Source organism: Amborella trichopoda, chromosome 2 (assembly GCF_054954075.1).
Source record: "Amborella trichopoda isolate Santa Cruz 75 chromosome 2, AtrichopodaSantaCruz75HAP2 v2.0, whole genome shotgun sequence".
Taxonomy (NCBI): Eukaryota; Viridiplantae; Streptophyta; class Magnoliopsida; order Amborellales; family Amborellaceae; genus Amborella; species Amborella trichopoda.
The window spans coordinates 9218458-9239897 of record NC_142337.1 but is presented as its reverse complement, the minus strand read 5'-3'; the positions used below and the strand labels follow the sequence as shown (position 1 = coordinate 9239897).

General features: G+C 33.9%; 1 long non-coding RNA gene and 1 pseudogene across 1 annotated transcript; one reads left to right on the top strand and one right to left on the bottom strand.

Annotated features, from left to right (window-relative positions):
- Window positions 1-6428: 6428 nt before the first annotated feature.
- LOC148783084 (uncharacterized) lies at window positions 6429-13385 on the bottom strand. The gene is made up of 2 exons (XR_016049077.1): window positions 13283-13385; window positions 6429-7065 (listed from the first exon to the last, which is right to left on the bottom strand). It is a non-coding gene; the product is annotated as an uncharacterized LOC148783084 (long non-coding RNA).
- An 884-nt stretch (window positions 13386-14269) lies between these two features.
- On the top strand, window positions 14270-14963 carry LOC148783083 (rac-like GTP-binding protein ARAC3 pseudogene; annotated as a pseudogene).
- Window positions 14964-21440: the final 6477 nt, after the last annotated feature.

Sequence of the window (21440 nt, the reverse complement as noted above, 5' to 3'; positions counted from 1 at the left end):
ATCTCTTATGAGGTTTATTTGTTGTTCAATAAAAGGTTCATTAGTTCTCTAATGATGATATGTTCATGCACATAGCTTATAGCAAACAAACCCAAGGAAGAAATTGATTATACGATAATAAACTATGACACTTATGCCACAAACAAATTTTGGATGTCACAAAAAGGGGGGAGCCCAAATATGTACTATACTATTGCAATAGCATCATAATTCAAGTTCTCTAGTTAATCTTCTACCCCTCAGCCTCTGAAGAACCTTTCGTACAACACATAATATTTTTACAAAAACAAACAGAAAATTTGACGTTCTTATTCAACAAATTAAATGATTTCACTTGATTATGTTATTAGAAAATATAAAAATATATTTTATATCATAAAATTTCGAAGTTAACGATAAGAATTGTTAAATTTTTTCCATCAAATAATTTATTGAATATGAATAAAAATTAGACCATCAAATCGATAGCTCACCCTTCGCTAGTGCTCTCTAACCAATTGGGTTATCCACTCTTGGTGGGTATTTGGAATCGGGAATTTTTTTCTTATATTGATGGAAAGATAGATCTATTTTTCTCACATATATAAAAAAACTAAGAAAATGTGTGGGGACCCGGCCAAGTCACCAGGCCTCGCCCGAGTTGTGTGTATAACTCATGACATTATATCTTTGTTATATTTAATGTTATTACGGAATTACTTTCAAGTTTTCATATTATATCTATACTCATTTTTCAACTTCATAAAAAATAAAAAATAAAAGATGGAACTGCCTTCAAAAATCAAAATGTTTAAAATTTACGATGTTTGAAAAACCGAAAAGTAATAACTTTTGGATTTTGAAGGTCCAAACTTATATATTTTTCAATTTTGAAAAATCAAAAAATTTTACGCTAAATTCTCACTCTGTCTCTCTCCACAACACAACTGCAGTTGATTTAGGGTATAAGAGACGAGTGGAAGACTTAGTTTAAAAGGTAAGGGAGAGGAGAGAGAGAGAACCTGCAGTTAGGGAGAGAAGAGAGAGAGAAGGGGGTAGACATGTGTTTCCACACTGCTGCTGGTTTTGGAGTTTTACGAGAGTGGCATGTCTAATTAGGGTGCCAAGGTCAGGATGAGAAGAAAGAGAGAGCCTATGGTTGCCTGAGCAAACCCTTTCTCTTAAACGATTTAGCAAAACACCTCTATTGGAGAAGCTCCATTAAAACCCTACTTACTGTATTTTGGTTTTTGAAAAGTAGAAATCATCAAATTTTTTTAAAAGAAAGTATTATAAAGTTGAAAATGGAAATAGATGTAATATTATAAACTTAAAGGTAATTCTGTAATAACACTAAATATAATGGATGTATACGTTATTTTTTCAAATAAAAATTATAAAAAAACAAAAATATGTTATACAAGTTTTTCTTACATGATTTGAATATATTTCGTAAAGATTGTTGAGTATTTTTTTCCATCGTCACTATTTATATTTTTTTAAAGATTTGTTTTTAAAATGTCCCCGACTATAAAGTGGGTTCTTCTAAATCTAGTTTTTCTCTACTTTTTAGGATTGTTTTAATTTTTTGAGGTGGTTTTAGGTTTGATTTTACTTTTTAAGCATATTTTTATTTTTCCAAAAAATTTCTTAGTTTTAAAAAAATAATTTTAGGGCCTTGTGGCATTGTTTTCGACTCAGCCAGTCCTAAGTAACTTGCCTCGGGTAGGGGAGAGCCCCTGGCCGATGCGGAAAATAATTTTAGGGCCTTGTGGCATTGTTTTCGACTCAGCCAGTCATGAGTAACTTGCCTCGGCTAGGGGAGAACCCCTGGCCGAGGCGAGTCTTGACACGCTGATATTTAGGAAATTTGATAATCACAACACCAACGAATCTAGCTGGAAAGTTGATAAAGACAACACCATGGAATCTAGCTGGCCATGTTGCATTGCCATGGTAGGTTTCATGCATTGAAAGCAACTAAATTTTTAATCATATCTTTAAAACCTTGCATAAACTATAGTGAAATGTCAAAAGTTTTTATTACTCAACCATGATGAACATAACATAATAGTGTTTTGGTACCTACACATTGACAATGGAATCTATTTTCAGATGAGTAAATGAGCTTGATGATGCGAAGAGCTTGACCTGCTTTGATTTCTTTTTCATTGCTCAATGACTCTTCTGTATTTTGAAAAGTTTTAATTTTTTAAGGATTTTATTTTTTATTTTTTGTGTATTTTCTTTACATCTACGATGTCAATGTTGCTGTGAATCATTCTAGACCAAACAAGTTTTTCCCTATTCTTATGTAATGTCAGAATGAATGTTTGCTATAAGTCCTCTTGATGAACAATTTTCTCATGGTGCTTCTTATTATGAAATACAACAAATTTTCTATGTATATTTCGATTTCTTAATAAATTTTTATTAATTTATATATTTTAATAAAGCATAATGGTGGACCAAGACTCGTGTATCCGATTCTAAATGGTTGAAAAAAAGCTATGATGATGATATTTTACCTATAGTGGTGAACGTTGGACTTATGTGATCTAGCCCGGAGTATGTATTTTTTTTTTTTTCTTATTTTTTTCTTTTTCTTTTTGGCTAAATCACTTACAAATAGTCCATTATAATAAATTAACTAGAAACAAAATAAAGAAAAATAAAACTCGATCTAATGCTTTGCCAATAAAATCATTTTTTTCATTAATCAATCAAAACCACAATACTAATTTAGGGAATAACAAAAGATAAAAGCTATATATATGGCAAGAAACAAGAAATAGGATGTCTGAAAATACCTCAACGGAGCTTAATACACCCCCACCTCCAAATAACATGTCACCACCTCCAAATAGCATGTGATCAATGGTCAACCTTAACTAAGTTTTTTTTAACCCCTTAAACACCTAAACTATGTTTTTAACCCCTTAAACACCTAAATAAGCGAGATGAGCTTCTCTTATGCTTAAACCCTTAAGCCATAGGCCATGATATATAAAAGATGGGAGAGAATAACCAAGGCTAGCTGGGGCGTGTCCCTTTGTTATGAGAGAGAGAGAGAGCTTTACTATAGGATGAGAGAGAGAGAGAGCAACTCTAGGTGGGATGTGCCCCTTTATGAAAGATGTGAGAGTGAGAAGAGAGAGGTGTCTTCAAAAGGGTGTAGGGACCCCTTATTTCTAGTGTTCTAATATGACTAGGGTTTTCATGTAGTTTGTCAAAGATTGAATTTGCACGATTGATCATGGGTGATTTTTAAAGTGAGAGATATGAGCCGCACATTCCATAAATTAGCCATTAAAATCTTATAGAATGTGCTAGAACATTTATCCTCTATTTTCTAAACCAATTTTCTATCAATAAAATAAATATAAAAATATTCAATAATAATAATACTATTTCTATTTTCATGCCTCTTCATGCTTTATTTATTTTATTTCAAAATCTCCATAAAATCAAACATTTCCAAAAACTCAATTCTTGAGCCTCAAGCCATCGTGCTCGACGATAATAAAATAGAAAGTTTACAAGGGTGGTGGGCTCCCATGGGCCCCACCAACTTGCTATGGCGTGTCTATGTGTACTAATTGGCCCCCATGCAACAATAAATTATTTTAAAATTAAACTATGATTTTACAAATTCTATTTGAATATTTAAAATAATGAAAACTTAATATATTTGATTTTATAAATTCAAATTTCACACTCAACTGGATTTACGCTGGAATCAATATGTATTATTAACATTGGACAATACAGTGAACTCCTGTAAATTTGAGATATGCTGGGAAAACTTAATATATCTGATTTTATAAATTCAAATTTCACACTCCACTGGATTTACGCTGGGATCAATATGAATTGTTAACATTGGACAATACAGTGAACTCCTGTAAATTTGAGATCTGCTGGGATAAATTTGTATTGTTGTACCAGTTTTTTTTATTGCTGTCTTGTTGGTATTTTCTTTTCCTTTTTTTGTGTTTTTTGGTTATGGAAATTTGTACAACATGATCTATTGGGAGCCTATGCAATTATTCTATCAAAATGGATAAGTATTTTTGAAATCTAATATTTAGAAATCCATCTTTAATCCCAAATAAATACTTTCAATTCAAAAAATTAAAATTCTCATTTTCTAAAAAGCATATATATGTTTTTCAATTGCAATGGAATATTCGTGAGGGAACACAAATAGTTCTATATGATAGATACCGTCATAGATTTGTTACGATCTTGTAAATGACTATGTAGACTAATAGTAAACCTTCTTTCTGTAAATAAAGGTGCAATCTCATGCAAACCGCACCCATTTATTATAGTGTAGTTTTTTAATTTATAAAATACCAAAATTAGAATATTTTAGAACTTTTAGTTTAGAACTTTAATTAAAATAAAACTAGTGGTCTGGAAATATTGGAATTTGTGTCAAAGAAGTGGTCTTGGGACATACAAATCTGAACCAATGGCATTTTGGGGAAAAAAAAAACTAGGATGTGATCCAAGCATAAAATTAGAAAATGTTAAGCATATTATTTAAATATTATTAAAACCAAAACTTAAATAATATTAAAATAAAAACATAACATTAACATTAATTTCCTAAAATTATATATATTATAAGAGTAATGATTCTATGAGACCCTCCCACATTCATGTGTATAGGACCCCAAATGATCATCATTAAATTTGGTACAGATTTCTATAAAAGTCAAGTCCTACACCCATGTAATAACTTTTCTAAAGATCCGTGCCAAATTTAATGGTGATCATTTGGGTCATACACACATGGGTGTAAGAGGGTCTCATAGGATCATTATTCATATTATAAATAAGTTAGTTTATTACATATTTAAATTTATACTTAATGGTAAACTAAGTTTGCTGTTTTAATTAAATATTTAAGTATCGCAAGTACAAAAAGGCACATTTTTTTACAAAAAATGTTTACAACATATTATCTACATCGTCAATTTTCAAGATTTTCATATGTTTATATATCTACTTGATTTTAACCATTTTTTAAATTTAAAATTTTATAATTAGATATAAAAATAGATTTTCAGATAACTAAAAATATTTTATATACCCTGATAAATTTAAAGGTGCCCCTTACCTCTACAGCTACGGATGCATCCGTTTGCCAACCGCACCCTTAAATAAAATATTGATGCATTTAAAAATAGATGATGCTTCGTTGTCCAATTAAAATATCTATTTTATAATGTGTTTATTTTAAATAATTTATGAAATTAAAATTATTGAAATATAATAATAAGGGTTTTGTTAGGCTACACAACTTGGTGGTGTAGACCATTAAAGTGCTCAATATTTTTTGACACTAAAGTACCCTTGAATTGTAATACAAAATTTTTTCAAGTAGGAGCATTTTTTGTCATTTAGAAAGGTAAAATGGATATTTTTATAAGAAAATAGTGACATTTTGTTAGTCGTTAAAAACAATTAATGCATCATGTGGGTGATGTCACACACTACATTAATGATGTCATTGTTCACTATTATTAATAAATACTTTTATTTTTTTTAAAAATTTCCAATTTATTTTTTACTAATTACTTAAAATACCCCTAAACAAAAAGTTAAACAAAAAATTACTATACTATAGGATAAAGATATCTAAATATCTAAAAATGTTGAGCACTTTAAAAATCGTTATATAGCCTAACAAAACCTTAATAATAATAATAATATAAACTATTTCATAGGTTCATACGACTATATGTTATTTTAGGTAAAATATAGGGATGGGTTGGAATCGAAAAGAAAAAAGTTTCGTTGTACTTGGATGACATCATCCATATTTAATGCATGCCAGTTTACTTTGTAATGTGGTTATTAGAGATCATATTGTATATTTATGCCTTGAGGTCAAAGAGTTGTTTAGTTGTATTTTTAATCTAAAATTGATAGAACTCTAATTAAAATGAATATTTAAAAATAAAAAATTATAATTTAAATTCTTAATAAAATTTTGTAGATGATGGATCATATAGCTGGACCATAAAAATGGTATACTTTTGTTTACATTGTCTAGATTCTAGAATTTACATTAAAAAGTTCCAAACCTTATCCTTGCCCCCACTTTATCCAAGCCTGTGATGAATTGGCTACTAAATGCTAAGTCCAAGCGTGTGATGAATTTATTGAATGACACCTTGCCACAAACCTGCTCCGCGTTATATATATATATATATATATATATATATATATATAAAGTATAAGATGGTTACTATGTATTCAAAATCAACTTACTAAATTACGCAATGTATGGACTTTTATACTTTGCGTATCCAACACCTCTCCCTTCTCCTCCCTCCCCCAACATTGGACTAATCTTTTGAAATTTGTGAAATGTTTGAGAAATTTCACAAAAATATAAGACCTTTCCCACAAAGGTTGTTCAACATTATCGACTACCAGTCAAATGTAAGTACTTTGCATAGATAGAGTAAATTGATGATATCGCAAATTAATCTTTTAAAAAAATTTCATCTAATCACATTCACAAAAGAATTATTAAAACAAAAATTTTCAAAGCTATAAAATATGACTATGTAAAGTAATATCTGAAAAAAGACAGTGAATCTCTGCAGGTGGGATTCGCGCCTACATCTTCGGAAAAGGTCATGATGAAGGTGGGTAACGTGGCCGCCTTCGTTCATGGGAAAGAGAGCCATCTCTTTCCAAAGCTTTTCACCGCTTCAAAACTTCAGGTATTCCCTGTGAAGACAGTGGATGCTATTGCGGTTGAACTCTGCTGGGCTCTGGTGGTGCCGCTTTGCAGTTGGTGCTAGCAGTAGTGGGGAAGATGTATCCCTTGCTTCATAGGTGTGCTGCTACTTTGCAGGCTTGCTCGACATCCTTCGTTTGACCCCTTGATTATCAACCCGCTGGCGTTGGTGGTGGTGGATGAGGATGTTGAGCAGGGTCAACTAGAAGAAGAGGTTTTGGCCCCGGTGCTGTTAGAAAATGTGCCTTCTCTGGAATCGTCGTTTCAAGGTTTTGACTTCGCAATGGTGGAGATGGATGACTCTTTTCCTCTTCACGTCATTCCTGCGGAGAAGGAACATTTTAGCTTGGATGTTGAGCAACCGGTAGGGAGGGAGCCTTTGGTGGTTCTGCCGGTTTCTGAAAAGTCTTCGCACGAGCCATAGGTAGATCAAGAAAGGGCTAAGGTTGCTATAATCGTCGCTGATAGCGGAATGGACTTTGATGAACCCATAGGTGTGGTCTTTAATTGGATTCTAGAGCAGAAGAAGTCTGGAAAACCAAAGCCTCAAGATACAGGGAAAGATTGCCAATCCCCTGGTCTGAATGAGGATAAAAATAGGAACAACAAAGGAAAGTGCCCCTTGAAGGGTATGAGGTCTTCAACGAGGTTGCAGGCTCGTGGCCGTTGGACTGCTGCAACAGGTGCATAATTCGGGATGATCGGGTTCTGGAACATAGCTCCTCCTCCTCCTCGTTGGCTCCTGATGCTTTGGATGAAGCTAGGAAGCATTATTGTGGAAAGAATCATTTTTCGGTAAGTGCAAGGATGGCTCTTCCTCCTCTAAACCCTTCTAATGTTTATTCTATCATGGAATGTTCGAGGTCTAGGTGACATCAAAAGGAAAAAAGACATCATTTTTCTTGTATCTAAATATAAGCCTTCTATCCTTATCCTCCAGGAAACCAAATTGCCTTGTCCTACTTTAGCAGTGGTCAGGGAAATTTGGGGTTCTGGAGCAATAAACTTTGCTGGGAATGACTCTTTTGGAGCTTCTGGAGGTTTTATGGGTACTGTGGGACCCAACTATTTTGCGTTCTTTTTGTCTTGTTAAGAAAGATAATTTCATGGTGGGTGGTTATGTTGAGCCGGACTCTGCCTTTCAATGGGGTCTGATGAACGTTTATGGTTCCCATTCTTCTGCTCTGAAATAACTTTTTGTTTGTGAAATGTCTGACTTCATCTTTAATTTTGGCAATCCTGTTTGCTTGGGGGGTGATTTTAATTTCATTAGATGGCCTGATGAGAGTACTCATGGAAGATCTATTACGAAACCGATGCACAATTTTAACAGTTTAATTGAGTCCCATGCTCTTTTAGATCTGCCTATTTGTGGGGCGACTTTTACTTGGACCAATGGTAGTACTTCGAATCTGTCAATGTAAAAAATTGACAAATTTTTGGTGCCTGGGGAATAGTCTGAGTTTTTTCTTTTGGCCTCTGTCAAAGCTTTGCCAAGATTATCCTCTTATCACACCCCCATCTTGCTTAGCAGTAAAACAGTATCTGGGGGTCCTAGGCCTTTTAGGTTTGAAATGGATTGGTTGCATGAGAAAGCAGTCATTGAGCTTATCAAAAGTACTTGAAAGAACATTGTCTCCTTTGGAACCTTAGATTTCCAATTACATAAGAAGCTTCTCAATATCAAGCATAAACTGACGTCTCTGGTCTGGCGATTCAGGGTGTGAATGTTGAGAATAGTAAAGGTATGTCCAACGTCATTGTCAGCCATTTTCAAAAAGCATTTACCTCTGAGGTGAAACATATTCCCCTGCTAGATAGGGTGGGTTTTAAGGTCCTCCCGACATGTTTCAGCTCTTCCTTGGAAATTAAAGTTTCTATGGAGGAATTAAAAAGTGTAGCCTTTGCTCTGCCAGGTGACAAAGTATCGGGGCCTGATGGCTTTCCTTTAAAATTCTGGGATTTGATTTGTGGGGAGTTATTGGAGATCGTTAGAGGGTGTCTTGGGAGAGGTGAAATATTTAGAAGAATCAACTCTTACCTTTATTGAAAGGATTCCAAAAAAATCTGTCATAACTTCGCTCGGTGACATCATACCCATTAGTTTTTTAATTAGTCTTTACAAGATTGTGGCGAAGGTCTTGGTGGAACGCCTTAAAAGTGTGCTACCAGTTGTTATTTTCGGCCCTCAATCAGCATTTATCAAGGATAGATTGATATCAGACAGTGTAATGGTGCCCCAGGAGTGTATTCATTCCAAGGTTTTGCTTGGAAATCCTAGGGTTGTCATTAAGCTAGACATGGAAAAAGCTTATGATAGGGTTGAATGGGATCTTTTGATAGAGATAATGAAGAATATGGGATTTGGAGAGGTATGGAGAACGTAGATTTTTGGGTGCCTCTTCTCTACGCATTTTTCTATCCTCTACAAAGGCAGCCCTTCTGGTTTCTTCAAGGCTTCTAGTAGCTTGCATCAAGGTCATCCTCTTTCCCCGTTTTTATCCACGTTGTATGCATAATGTTTTAGTCTGCCTGTGATGAATGTTGAGAGAAGTAGCCATTTCTCTAGCTTTCTAATGCCAAATGGTGGCCCTCGTATTTCTCACCTGCAATATACGGATGATACTGTACTTTTTTGTGAAGCAAAGGTTGAGCAGGTAAGTAACATTGCCACTTTCTTAAAATGTTGTGAGGTTGCGTTAGGCCTTAAAGTTAATTTCGATAAAACTGCAATGGTGGGTATTAACTGTAGTGACTCCTTAACTTTGGAATTGGCTGGTGTGTTGGGTTATAAAGTGGAGCATTTTCCCATAGTGTATTTGGGAATACCTATTTCGAATGGCCGGCTCTCGGTGGCAGTTTGAGACAAAATCATTCAACAGATCCAAGTTAAGGTGGATCTATGTAAAATTTAAATACCTTTCTTTGGGAGGGGAGGATAACCTCGATTAAAGCTTATCTTTCTAATTTACCCATCTATCAGATGCCTATTCTTCAGATACAATCGTCTGTTGCTAAAAAAATTGAAAGTTTAATGGGAAATTTCCGATGGGGCTCTTTTGCAGAAGCTAGAAAGTTCCATCTTTTGAGATGGGGTAGGGTGTACACTCCCAAGAGTGAAGGGGGATTAGGGATTCAGAGAATTAAGCTGATCAATCAAGCATTGATGTGTAAATGGTGGTGGAGAAGCCTCAAATTTAAAGATCAGCTTTGGTACAAAGTGGTGGCTGCCAAGTATGAAGTGGATAGGTTCGGAATGTGGGTGGGCTCTAAAAACGGTACGAGGAGAATGTCATACGCCAAGAAAGAAATTAACTCATGCAAACCTCTTATTCATCCTGATATCAGTTGGTGCTTAGGTGATGGTCGTAACATATCTTTTTGGCATCACAAATGGTTAGGACCTTCCCCTTTGAAATATATATTCCCCATGTTTTTTTAGAAGATGTCAAATCCAAATGCTCTCATCTCTGATTATTTTGAGAGGAGAGAAAATCAAGTTGTTTGGAACTGATGAGTCTGTTTGGGACATTGACAAGGATGGGGAGTATTCAGTTAGATCGATGTATCATTTATTGTTTCATGATAGATGGCGATGGACTATGTCTGAGGTTGCTATTATATGGAAATGGCATGTACCTCTCAAAGTAAAAGCATTTCTTTGGTCGGCAGTCCAAAATAAGATTTTAACTGTTGATAATCTTATTAACAGGGGAAAGATTCTACCAAATATGTGTTTGTTATGCATGGAGGATAGTGAGATTGGTGCCCATCTATTTCTCCGTTGCTCCTTTGCCTCCCGAAATTTGGAATTGGTTTTTTAATCAGCTTGGGATTGCATTGGTCCTGCCTTCAAAAGTGGAAGGTATTCTTGCTAACTTGTCAATTCCTTTTCTCCCGAAAGTTGGTTCTATTATTTGGCAAATTGCAAGGGGGTAATCTTGTGGGAGGTATGGAAGTAGAGGAGCAGAAGAACTTTTGATGGGGTAGGTTTGCCTTTTGAGAATGTTATTGGGAAAATTTTACACTCAATCTGGCTTTATCTATCCATCACGAAGGCAGGGAGTGATATCTCTGAAGTTGAAGTTCGGAGAAACCTATCTATTCTTTTTTGGTTAGACTTCTTCAAATGGAAGCCCAAAGAAAGATGGACCGCTCCATTGCAGGGGGTATTTAAACTTAACTTTGATGGCAGTTCTCTGGGAAACCCTGGACCAGTTGGTTTCGGAGGAGTGGTCCGTGATTAGAATAGAACGATTATCTTCTCTTATGCAGGCCCCCTAGGTAATAGAACGGCTAATTTCGCAGAACTTCAGGCTCTTCTTCATGGTTTAAAACTCTTGGTGGCCAGAAATATATTGCAGCATTTTATTATCAAAGGGGATTCCCTTAACGTCATTAATTGGTGTAACAAGAAGACTAGGTCATTGTGGGAACTGTGGTCAATGCTGCTACAAATATGGGATATTTCTTGTTGCTTTTTTATCTCTTTTGTGCATGTTTACAAGGATATCAATGGGTTTGCTGATTCCCTTGCTAAAGGGGGTACTTTCTTTATCTGAGACTCTGGTCTCTGATATTGTAATTTCTTTCTAATTTAATATAATAATTGATCTTTGTCAAAAAAAAAAAAAAACTAGCGATAGTACATTGAAATTGGCTAATTTCTTTAATTCCTAAAAACCCTAAATTCCCTATACACGTAACCCTATACCCTTGTCACCTACTTAAACCTAAGGCCTAGACTTTAGACTTGCATAATATTATAAACTAGTTACCGTAGATACCTATGAGCCTAATAGATATAGGAGACTAATCCTAATATTTATCCGACACCTATAAACCTAAAAACCAATACTTCAAAGACCTAGTACTGTAGACTCCTCAGAATCCACTCAAATGGGACCAAAAATGATTTTTGAATCATAGAAGAGATCATAAGCTTCACAAGGTCTAAGAATCGCTCAAATCCGATTTATACTTTGAAAGCTATGGCCTGAACAAATTTATTTGACAAAAATTTCAGTTTAGTCCAACAACATGAGTCACATTCCATCAGTTCCGAAAAGTTCTAAAAATCGAGAAATATTATTTTTATTTTTAGACTCTTCCAGAAGGTTCTTGGATGCTGTTTGGTTCCGAATTTAACCCTATCAAAACCTAATCCTACTAAGGATATAGGGTGCGGTTTGTATAGAGCCTAGGCTCTAAACAATCAAATTAGAGCCTACCTTCAAATATTGTCGAGAAATGTGGTTTCAATACTGTAAATTCTTTTTAGAGCATTAAAATATATTTTAATATTTATTTATGAAGCTTAACGCTTCAAAAATAATGTAGATCGAGAGATTTATGAAAACTTAAAAATCTTGAAAATTGACGGTTAAAAAATGCATTACAAAATACACTATTTTCAAAACTTGAAATCCATTTTTTCTCATGTGCATACATCTTAATATTGAGATTGACAATTTGAGGACATTTGGGCATCAAAACAACCTCTTATAGTGAAATTTTTGAGGTAGGCTCTAATTTGAGTGTTTAGAGCCTTAGCTCTATGTAAACTTTTTCCAAGAATATATCCTAGGCGATGACTAGGACCAAACCCCTCGAACCCCCATGGAAAAAATCAACCACAAATCATATAAAAATCCTTAAAACATTAGGAAAACATCCAAATAATCATAGAAAAATCTCCTTTAAATTAGGAAGACATCCAAATAATCCTAGAAAAATTTCTTTTAGAAAGCAGGAAGCCTAGAAAATTAGGAAAACAACAAAAACCGAGACACCTTACAATAAATCATAGATCTAGAAAACCTTAGAAAATACTATGCCGGCCTAGAACCTCTAGGTGCATCCAAACCCTAATCTAGACCTAAGAGAAAGCCTAAGTGAAATCTCTAGCAATTATCTTCAAAACTCTAATTTTATATTCGAATTTTATTCAAAATCTAAAACCCTAATATATAAATGCCCTAGGTACTTTCAAATTCAAAGAAAGCTTTAGGGTAGAAGATGAACGTACTTCAACTCCCATCCTAATCCGGGCCACCAACTCTAAGCGCTGGGGCAGAGGGCCTAAATTCAAGTAAGTCTTTCTTTTCTTTAATTTTGTTAAATTTATTGTCCTTTATTTATTTTTCCTGATTTTTTGGGTTTTTTTGTGGATTTTATGTGATTTCAAGCTGGATCTCTTAGCTCAAAGAATCCTGATCTTTTGAAATCAAGATTGTTACTGAATTGTAGTTTGAAGGACCTCATGAATCTCTATCGAATTTAATTTTAACAATTTTGAGCGTAAATTGGGGAGTTTTTATCTGATATCTCTTCATATTTGTGATGCAAATAGTGATTATTCTTTAAATAAAGATCCTAACCAACTATAAATTCGCAGAGACATCGTGGAAAAGAAATGGAATGACATTCAATGATAAATAATATAATATAATCAAAATAAAAAATAACACAAGATAAACACAAAAAAATATACATGATAAACACAATATAATGCTAATAAAAGACTTAAAATTAATATACCTTTTTATTCTCCTACAATGCCCTAACATATTTTGTCCTCCAATGTAGTTATGAAGCTTTCAAGTTCGTAAAACAAGATGCTCCTATTTTTCTCTAGTTTTCGAATTTATGCTAAAAAAATTAGTTGAAAATCCTGTAGAGAGATATGCTTAAAAGGCTTTTATAGAATAAGAAAATGAAAAAATAAAAACTTATCACAATACAAGTATGATATTCCAAAGTCTTGTCATATTAAAAGCATGTGATTCCAAATTAAGAGTCAAAGATGTGAAAATGTTTGTCAAGTTCATATGCTCTATGCACTAATAAATTTAAGTTGTGTGTTAGTATGATTGCTATTTGCATCATATTTTGCTAAAGTAAAAAATGTAAGTGCAGGGTGAAAACAAGGGAAAATATCTCCATGGACTCGATTTTCAACTTTCATTTCTCTATGGACCTAAAGTTGCAAAATCTATCTTACTACATAGAAGTTCACACTATTATATCTCCTAACCCCTCTAATCATATTTTATTAATTTTTTTGAACCAAACAAACCTAAAAAATATGTGGTTTCTAAACCCCTCTCTCTCTTAACGTGATTTCCTTTCTCTCTCCCCCATCAACCTCCCAAACCCCTCTCTCTCTCCATCTCCTTCCTCACCTGCTTGCCGAAAAACTTCACCTCCCCCAGTACCTACTCACCGGAAAACTATACCCTCCCTTGCTACTCTATCCCAAATTTTGGTCGGAAAACTCCTTGGTACTCTACCCCAAAAGAAAACTATACCCTCCCCTGCTTCCTCTCTCCTATACACTACTCTCTCTCTCTCTCTCTCTCTCTCTCTCTCGATTGGAGAGCCGCACGTCTGAAGCATCTTGCTCTTGCTCTGTTCCACAGGCCCTTCATCCCTTTAAATCTCTACCCCAAACTTCATCCCTTCAAATCGCTACCCCAAACTTCACCGGAAGCATTTTGGTCTGAATCTTGACCGGAATCGTGAATACCCACTGTTTTTTATAACTTTAGTGCGAATGTTGTTGTGGATGGGAACACTGTGAACCTTGGATTGTTGGATACGACTGGTCAGGAGGATTACAACAGGTTAAGACCTTTGAGCTATCGAGGAGCATATGTGTTTCTTATCAGCAAAGCTAGCTACTAAAATGTTGCAAAGAAGTGGATTCCTGAACTTAAGCATTATGCTCTTGATGTTCCGATAATTCTGGTTGGGACAAAGCTTGATCTTCGAGATGACAAGCAGTTCTTTATAGATCACCCAAGTACAGTGCCCAAAGAGTGGTGTTCCAAGACGCAACATAATATGATTGGAGCTCCTGCACACATAGAGTGCAGTTCCAAGACGCAACATAATGTGAAGGTAGTTTTCGATGCATCCATCAAGGTGGTTCTCCAGCCGCCAAAGCAGAAGAAGAAAAAGAAGAGCAAGGCACAAAAGGGTTGTTCCATCTTGTGATTCTAGCGAGAGAAAAGGGCCACCGATCCACAAAAAAAAAAAGAGTTTGAACCACGTAAGGTGAGAGAGTTAAAAAAAGATGTCTTTTATAATTTGTTTGGGCTAAACGTTGGGATAAAAATAAATAAAGTTATTTGGGGGTTAGAAGATAGGTTTTGAAATTTTGGATTTAAGAAGAAATGAAAGTTGAAAATGGGATCCATAGAGATATTTTTCCTAAAAACAATAGTCAAAATTAACAAGCCCTAACATTTTTTTTTAGGGTAGACGTTCCACCACACTGATCCAACTTTTAAAACATTGGTTACTAATATTCATCACTATGAAACTTATGATTTATTGCTACTGTAACCATGTCCTGTACAGCCTGCAACAACATTACATAACAATACCAAAAGATGCGAAACATTCAACTTCTGCACTATGTTACTACACTATAAACAATTGAAAATGATTGGATGTTACTATGTAATTGTAATATAGTGAAATCATATATAAGGTTAATTTGGTCTAAACCAAAATACACATTCTACATAAAACCTATTAGGTCAACCAAATGTGTCCTCTCATTCCTCTCTCTCTACATCTCTCTATACCATATCAAAGGAGATCCAACTCTTCTCCATCTCCAAGTCTACCTCTTGGAACTACGAATCATCAATTATCCTTTCTATGATTGTAGAGATTCATAGAAATTTGAAGGATTTTTTTTTTTTCGTTATCAACTTGATCTTGGGGCCCCTAGCAACACACATGCATGAACCATCTCGTAGAGTAAGTGTCTGGATAGCCCAAAGTCTTGATAGTTAGCTCTAGGTCTTCCGGTCGAAAAACATCGATGAAGACATATAGGTGCACTATTACATGGTGGAGATTGTAATTTTTCATAAATTTTCAATTTGTCACTCAATGATGGAATTTTGCTTATTTCTTTTTTTTAAAGATCGATGAATCAAATGAATATACAAATTATTGACGCGCACAATGAAAAGGAGACAAGATAGTGATATCCAATATTAAGAAGTTGTACTAAGTTTGATCGCACTTAGGAAAGAAGATATAATTTCTTTGAATATTTGATGGACGGTGAAAGGGCATGGAGAAAATAGAGATCCATTAATAAGAAATTTCATTATTATTTTCTAATATGTTGATTCATGCATACGTTATTAATAATGCTCACCAACACATGTCATGTGATTAGGGGACACCTTCCACTCATATGGAGATAAGAAGAAAGGAAGACGAAGACCTAGCCGACCCCATTGTAATTAGAAAGGTTTTCTACTCCTGCCGGAGTGGAATGTCCATTTATTCCTTCGGGTGAAATCTCATCTAGAAGTAGTATTAGGATGTTAATTTTTTGGGATATAATCTCTTCAATCAATAGATTAGCCTCAATAAAACAATTTCTAATTGTATCCTCTATGTACTTAAAAATAAGAATATTTCAAAATAGAACAGAGACCATTCAATTTTTAGATTGTGAGATCTGTGTTAAAAAACTTAAATTTCAAACTTCTTGTTTTTTTTTAGAATAGTCATCTAGCAACTCTTAAGTTGATCCCAAAATTTCAAATTATGAAAATACTCTTAAGTAGGTGTTCTGAACGAGGGAGTAGAAGTAAACTATGATGCTAAGGGAGCATAGTAGAAGTGCTCAAAGACGTATATTCTCCTCTATGTAATTATGGTATCAAATAAACTCCTAGGTTCATGAAAAGTCCATGAACCCCATCTAAGTTAAAAAAAAAAGGACATGTAGCCCTATTTATACTGTTTTTATTGTTCAAGTTATAGCATTTATCATTTTCATTTTTAATGATGCCCTCATGCAAACACCTAGAAAATCTCCCCCATGTTTCTTTCTCTTCCTTAGTTGTTAACCTTGTCAATAGGACATCCCAACCACCTAATTCTAGATCTAATGGCTACCTTCATTATTAATTTCTTGCACAAAGTAAACCGTTCATTGTAATACAATGACATTCATTTTGCATGCATCATCACATGATAAGGAGAATAATTTCATGTTATTGTGTCCTTGTAAATATGTCGATAGTAGGCAAGTATATTAGTTTAGGGATTCGGGTTACCCTTTTACCGTCTCTAGTTTTAGGGTGTGTTTGATTGGTGGAAGATGTGACTTCCAAAACCGCATCTTCTGCCAATTTTTGGTGTGGCAGCTTCTTTGGGGGCCAATGAGAACGACCACATCCGGGATATAACACTTCTTGCAGCTTGAAAAATTGCATAGCGCCTCCCATTTTCAAACACAAGTGGTACAGTTGGTGGAAGGCACAGCTTCCCAATCAAACACGCCCTTAATTACCGATGAAAGTTCCACTCCAGCGCCCCTCTTGGAGTGAATGTTTCCCTGTTGTCCCCTCAACTTAGTGTTTGAATTGTGAACTCGAGCCGAGCACACAGCCCAGTACCTCAGCTCTAGTCTGAGGAACTCGGCCAAGTGGGGCTAAGTTCTAGCCAAGCCAAGAAGTGCTATAAAAAAAAATCTAAAACAATGGAAAAAATATGTTTAAAGAAAAATTAAACAAAACACAGCTAAATGTGGTTTAAAAAGTTGTGAAAAAATCAATTTGTGACAAGCGATATTTTAGAAATAATTCAAAAAAAAAGGAAAAATGTAAAAATAAGTAGTCATTGCCAAATCACTTTCCAATCCAACACTACATCAAATTCTCTCTCACGCACATTTGATTGCAGGGATCCCAATTTCCCCTAGACTCATCTGGAATATTTCTTTTACAAGTTCTTGGCCATGAACTTTTGTCACCTTGAAGGCATATTGTAACAATTAGTAATGGCGATAGAGACAAATTTGTAGCAGGTGTGCATTTGATTTGACAGTAGGAGAGCGAGAGAGACAACAAAGGCATCAATTCTAACTCTGTGACAGTTTTGTGCTTGTGTGTAAAAAGATTGGAAGGGGATTTGTGTGTGGGAATCTTGTGCTAGTGTGTAGAGACTTAAATAAGCCAGTTTAGAGAGAGATAGGGGTGTTACAAAGAGAATCTTTTGCAAAGAAACTTAAATTTTGAGAACCCAAAAATTTATAGGCTCTAAAAAGGGCAACATGCACATTTGATCTATCAATGATTTTATGCAACTGTTGTATAGTAATATGATGTAATAATTTTTAAAAAAACATCTTATGACTATTTGTTTGATCCAAATTTTGAAATATACACTCTTTTCATCCTAATGAACAATCATAAAAAAAGAAAAAAATCGAAAACAAAACCTAAAAAGTATTTTTTTAGCCCAATTAACATAAGCTGTTCATTTTGATGAGATGTTTAGATCTAGGCCTTAGAAGGATTTTTTCATTTTCAATTTTTTTGGATGGCTTTATTACCAAAACAATGTTAAAAAAGAAAAAAAAGATTTTGAGTTTATAAAGGCTAAGATCTTAAAATTCACAAAATGAATGGTCTATATTCGTTTTTGGAAGGGACTCATTTTGACCATATCTAGAGTTTAAATTGAACTTTTTTTTTTTTTTGAGATTGATTATTGAGATGAAGAGTGTGTGTGAAAACTTTGGGATCATACAAATCCCAGTTTTTTAGAAATGTCGTTGCAATATACTATAATACAATCATTGCATTGGATCATTGCTGCTAAGTAAAACCCTAGCTAAGAGTACTTTAGGACCCTAAATTTTAAATATGTGACGTACTCGTCCTAACAACTAACCTAAAAGAGAAAGGAAAAATATTATTTTCGGTCCGTTATATGTCTTCAAGAATTATTGAAGGGGTTAAAGGATCCCAATCCTAGATTAGAGGGTTTACATTGTAATTTTTCATTTTTGCTTAAGTACTTATTCAAAAAAAATATTTAGAAATAATCAAATATACTCTGCATAGAGTTTGGAACCCTCAACAAAAATGCGAATTTCATTAATTTTACTCACCCTGAACAAGCACAGGTACTCCCATAATTTAATTGAGGCTTCTTAGGTGGGTAAAATTATTAAAATGCCCTTTGTTTATTTGAGAGCTCACAACCTTGAATGGGGTATTTGGGCATTCATAAACTTTTAAGGAGGTACATGAGGGAGATGAAAATTTAAAAATAAATCATTCAATGAATGTTTTGACCCCCAATGATTTTATATGTAGTTTTGACCCTTTAGATGTATTTATTTTTTCAAAGATATAAAAATATCAATAAAAAAGTAAAACCGATAAAAAGATTAATGAGGTTGTTAAATCAAGTGTTTCCCAAGGGGGTTATTTTACAAAAGTATTCCCACTTAAATGCATCCTCAGCCATTTTGTCAAAAATATCCAAAATACCTTATTTGATATTCAAAACCTAGAAGCAAGAGTATTTTTATCATTTGGCTTTACGACAACCAAACACTCCAGGTCGATATAGAACATGTTTTTCACATTGAGATTAATTATTTCGGATTTGAATGCAAAACAAGAGGCCATTTGGATCATTTAAGTTGAGTCAAATAACAACACTATTCTTACTTGTTTTAGGTTTCAAACCCAACCATATGATTTTTATCAAAATTTATTGTTTGGGCAGTGGAAGGTTCCCACTTGAGTGAAAGGATATTCATAACCAACTACTACCCATGTTAATTTAACTACCTCAATAAATTTTTTTTGGGGGGTACATTATTGATCTTTTCCAAAAAATATATTAAATGCACACTTTAAATATAACTGGAAAAAAAAATCATGCCTCAAAAACAAAATTCTTACCACTTTAATTTAAAGTGGAACCTGAAATACCCCCTCAACTCTGAATGTGACAAGGTGGAGAGAGACAGCACTATAGGATGCACTTATGAAGAGAATCTTTAGCCAATTAAATTCAAATCTAGAATTGACTAGTAAAGATAATATATTGTCTCATTGCTTTAATTAGGGTGGTCCATAAAGGAGGCTCAACTTTGAAAGTAGGTCACAAAAAGTATTACCATTAAATGAAATCAATGCAGCAGCCTATCCCCTAATCCAAACCTAGTTTGTACAAATTGAGATTCCACTAACAAAGACGGGTGAAGTTTTTGCTTTGGGACTTAGCTTTATGACTTTGGAAACAAAAAATGGTAGTCTATTGTACGCAATCTTAGAAAGATCAAATCCCTTTCTTGAGGGCGTCCACATTCCAAAATAATATGGTGTTTGAGAGGGCTTCCAAATTGACCGCTCGAGTTGTGTTGGTAGCACCCAAACATCCTAATCACTGTAATGTAGTATTCATTAAAAAAAAAAACCGTTTTTTTCTCTAAATTAAAAAAAAAAAAATGAAATTTAAAGGGAAAAAAATGGATCACTAACACTTTGAAAAAATAAAAATTCTCACTAAATTACAAAAAAAAACCTGTTTTTCTCACTAAATTACAAAAAAAAAAAAATGAAATTTAAAGGGAAAAAATAGATCACTGACACTTTGAAAAAATAAAAAAAAGGGTTGGGACCTGTTTTTCCCACTAAATTACACAAAAAAAAAAATGAAATTTAAAGGGAAAAAATGGATCATTGACCCTTTGAAAAAATAAAAAAACGAGTGGGGGTTTGTTTTTCCCACTAAATTACACACACAAAAAAAAAAAAAAAAAAATTAAAGGGAAAAAATGGATTCCGGACTAAAAAACCTTCGAAGTCCATTTTTTCCTTGAAAAAATGATTTGATCTAAGGACGGATCTAAGGCCGGTTAGTCCATATCAGATATTTTGATAGCACTCAAGATAGAGCATGAGCTTAAGATGAGAAATTTGATTTCTCAAATATCCATATTTTTTTTTAATATATATTTTGAGGAAAGCAAGAAATTAAGCTATGGCCAGGCCACACCAAACACTTATCCAAAAATAGATTTAGTGGTCAAGGTACATTTGACACCCGAACCAAAACACCATGTACGAGGGTTTATGGACAATCTCATTTAGGGTTTCAAGATATTAAAATCAATTTGTTTTTTATTTAAGAAATATCACAAGGCGAATCAAAGATGAGCTGAAAATTTTTAGATATAAAAGTCTCATTAAGGTATTTTGGGCAAGACCAAATATATAATTTGGTCCTGCTGAACCACTATATCAAACATCCCAGCAACATTTTTGTTGTTCTTTGGTGTCAAACTATTTTAGAGTACAGCTTATAGTAGGAAAAAATTTATGTGAGGTTGAAACCTTAAAATGTAGAATTAAGATCGCTCCTCAAAAATCCATCAAAAAAGGTTGTTTTGATGTATGAATATGAAAAAGAAAAGATTTCGAGATCCAAAAATAATGCATCTTGCAATACTTTATTTGAACCATCCATTTTCAAGATTTCCATATGTTTATGACCTACTTGATTTGAATTATTTTTTAAGCTTAAAATTCTATAATTAGTGTTAAAAATAGATTTTCATGCCATTTTTAAAAATAATTATACCAAAATTCCATCTAATGATATAATTTGGAGGTACGCCTTACTTTGATCCTTTAAAGTTGCAAACTTATGCAAACCACACCTTGTTTTTTTTTTTTTGGAACATCAACTGCGAACCACTCAATCCCAAGCCCGATTATTTGTCATGAAGACATATGGCCCATGCTCGGTATACCTTATACTAATGGTGGCATACTTAAACTTTCAAAAACAAAAAAGCAGACACTACTGGTTGCATACTGTACAATTTAATTTTTTGAAAAAATTGTTATTATCA